The sequence below is a fragment of the Schistocerca cancellata genome, chromosome 12 (assembly GCF_023864275.1).
Source record: "Schistocerca cancellata isolate TAMUIC-IGC-003103 chromosome 12, iqSchCanc2.1, whole genome shotgun sequence".
Taxonomy (NCBI): domain Eukaryota; kingdom Metazoa; phylum Arthropoda; class Insecta; order Orthoptera; family Acrididae; genus Schistocerca; species Schistocerca cancellata.
The window spans coordinates 130,853,176-130,856,548 of record NC_064637.1 but is presented as its reverse complement, the minus strand read 5'-3'; positions in this window follow the sequence as shown (position 1 = coordinate 130,856,548).

Sequence of the window (3,373 nt, the reverse complement as noted above, 5' to 3'; positions counted from 1 at the left end):
TTAATGCAGGATCTTTTTCCGGCCGCAGCAATGTCGGAGATTCGATATTTCACTGGATTTCTGATAAACACGGTTTTTTTTTTTTTTTTTGTCATCAGTCTACTGACTGGTTTGATGCCGCCCGCCACAAATTCCTTTCCTGTGCTAACCTCTTCATCTCGGAGTAGCACTTGCAATCTACGTCCTCAATTATTTGCTTGACGTATTCCAATCTCTGTCTGCCTCTACAGTTTTTGCCCTCTACAGCTCCCTCTAGTACCATGGAAGTCATTCCCTCATGTCTTAGCAGATGTCCTATCATCCTGTCCCTTCTCCTTATCGGTGTTTTCCACATACTCCTTTCCTCTCCGATTCTGCATAGAACCTCCTCATTCCTTACCTTGTCAGTCCACCTAATTTTCAACATTCGTCTATAGTACCACATCTCAAATGCTTCGATTCTCTTCTGTTCCGGTTTTCCCACAGTCCATGTTTCACTACCATACAATGCTGTACTCCAGACGTACATCCTCAGAAATTTCTTCCTCAAATTAAGTCCGGTATTTGATATTAGTAGACTTCTCTTGGCCAGAAATGCCTTTTTTGCCATAGCGGGTCTGCTTTTGATGTCCTCCTTGCTCCGTCCGTCATTGGTTATTTTACTGCCTAGGTAGCAGAATTCCTTAACTTCATTGACTTCGTGACCATTAATCCTGATGTTAAGTTTCTCGCTGCTCTCATTTTTACTACTTCTCATTACCTTCCTCTTTCTCCGATTTACTCTCAAACCATACTGTGTACTCATTAGACTGTTCATTCCGTTTAGCAGATCATTTAATTCTTCTTCACTTTCAGTCAGGATAGCAATGTCATCAGCGAATAGTATCATTGATATCCTTTCACCTTGTATTTTAATTCGACTCCTGAACCTTTCTTTTATTTCCATCATTGCTTCCTCGATGTACAGATTGAAGAGTAGGGACGAAAGGCTACAGCCTTGTCTTACACCCTTCTTAATACGACCACTTCGTTCTTGATCGTCCACTCTTATTATTCCCTCTTGGTTGTTGTACATATTGTATATGACCCGTCTCTCCCTATAGTTTACCCCTATTTTCTTCAGAATCTCGAACAGCTTGCACCATTTTATATTGTCGAACGCTTTTTCCAGGTCGACAAATCCTATGAAAGTGTCTTGATTTTTTCTTTAGCCTTGCTTCCATTATTAGCCGTAACGTCAGAATTGCCTCTCTCGTACCTTTACTTTTCCTAAAGCCAAGCTGATCGTCACCTAGCGGATTCTCGATTTTCTTTTCCATTCCTCTGTATATTCTTGTAAGCGGCTTCGATGCATGAGCTGTTAAGCTGATTGTACGATAATTCTCGCGCTTGTCAGCTCTTGCCGTCTTCGGAATTGTGTGGATGATGCTTTTCCGAAAGTCAGATGGTATATCGCCAGACTCTTATATTCTACACACCAACGTAAATAGTCGTTTTGTTGCCACTTCCCCCAATGATTTTAGAAATTCTGATGGAATGTTATCTAACCCTTCTGCCTTATTTGACCGTAAGTCCTTCAAAGCTCTTTTAAATTCCAATACTGGATGCCCTATGTCTTCTAAATCGACCCCTGTTTCTTCTTCTATCACATCAGACAAATCTTCACTCTCATAGAGGCTTTCAATGTATTCCACCTATCTGCTCTCTCCTCTGCATTTAACAGTGGAATTCCCGTTGCACTCTTAATGTTACCACCGTTGCTTTTAATGTCACCAAAGGTTGTTTTGACTTTCCTGTATGCTGAGTCTGTCCTTCCGACAATCATATCTTTTTCGATGTCTTCACATTTTTCCTGCAGCCATTTCGTCTTAGCTTCCCTGCACTTCCTATTTGTTTCATTCCTCAGCCACTTGTATTTCTGTATTCCTGATTTTCCCGGAACATGTTTGTACTCCTCCTTTCATCAATCAACTGAAGTATTTCTTCTGTTACCCATGGTTTCTTCGCAGCTACCTTCTTTGTAACTATGTTTTCCTTCCCAACTTCTGTGATGGCCCTTTTTAGAGATGTCCATTACTCTTCAACTGTACTGCCTACTGCGCTATTCCTTATTGCTGTATCTATAGCGTTAGAGAACTTCAAACGTATCTCGTCATTCCTTAGTACTTCCGTATCCCACTTCTTTGCGTATTGATTCTTCCTGACTAATGTCTTGAACTTCAGCCTACTCTTCATCACTACTATATTGTGATCTGAGTCTATATCTGCTCCTGGGTACGCCTTACAATCCAGTATCTGATGTCGGAATCTCTGTCTGACCATGATGTAATCTAATTGAAATCTTCCCGTATCTCCCGGCCTTTTCCAAGTATACCTCCTCCTCTTGCGATAACAGGGTATTCGCTATTACTAGCTGAAACTTGTTACAGAACTCAATTAGTCTTTCTCTCCTACTCCCAAGCCCATATTCTCCTGTAACCTTTTCTTCTACTCCTTCCCCTACAACTGCGTTCCTGTCGCCCATGACTATTAGATTTTCGTCCCCCTTTACATACTGCATTACCCTTTCAATATCCTCATACACTTTCTCTATCTGTTCATCTTCAGCTTGCGACGTCGGCATTTATACCTGATGTATCGTTGTCGGTGTTGGTCTGCTGTCGATTCTGACTAGAACAACCTGGTCACTGAACTGTTCACAGTAACACACCCTCTGCCCTACCTTCCTATTCATAACGAATCCTACACCTGTTATACCATTTTCTGCTGCTGTTGATATTACCCGATACTCATCTGACCAGAAATCCTTGTCTTCCTTCCACTTCACTTCACTGACCCCTACTATATCTAGATTAGGCCTTTGCATTTCCCTTTTCAGATTTTCTAGTTTCCCTACCACGTTCGAGCTTCTGACATTCCACGCCCCGACTCGTAGAACGTTATCCTTTCGTTGACTATTCAATCTTTTTCTCATGGTAACCTCCCCCTTGGCAGTCCCCTCCCGGAGATCCGAATGTGTGAATATTCCAGAATCTTTTGCCAATGGAGATATCATCACGACACTTCTTCAATTACAGGCCACATGTCCTGTGGATACACTTTACGTGTCTTTAATGCAGTGGTTTCCATTGCCTTCTGCATCCTCATATCTTTGATCATTGCTGATTCTTCCGCCTTTAGGGGCAATTTCCCACCCCTAGGACAAGGGAGTGCCCTGAACCTCTATCCGCTCCTACGCCCTCTTTGACAAGGCCGTTGGCAGAATGAGGCTGACTTCTTATGCCGGAAGTCTTCGGTCGCCAATACTGATTATTTATCAAAATTTAGGCAGTGGCGGGGATCTAACCTGGGACCGAAGACGTTTTGATTATGAATCAAAGACGCTACCCTTTTT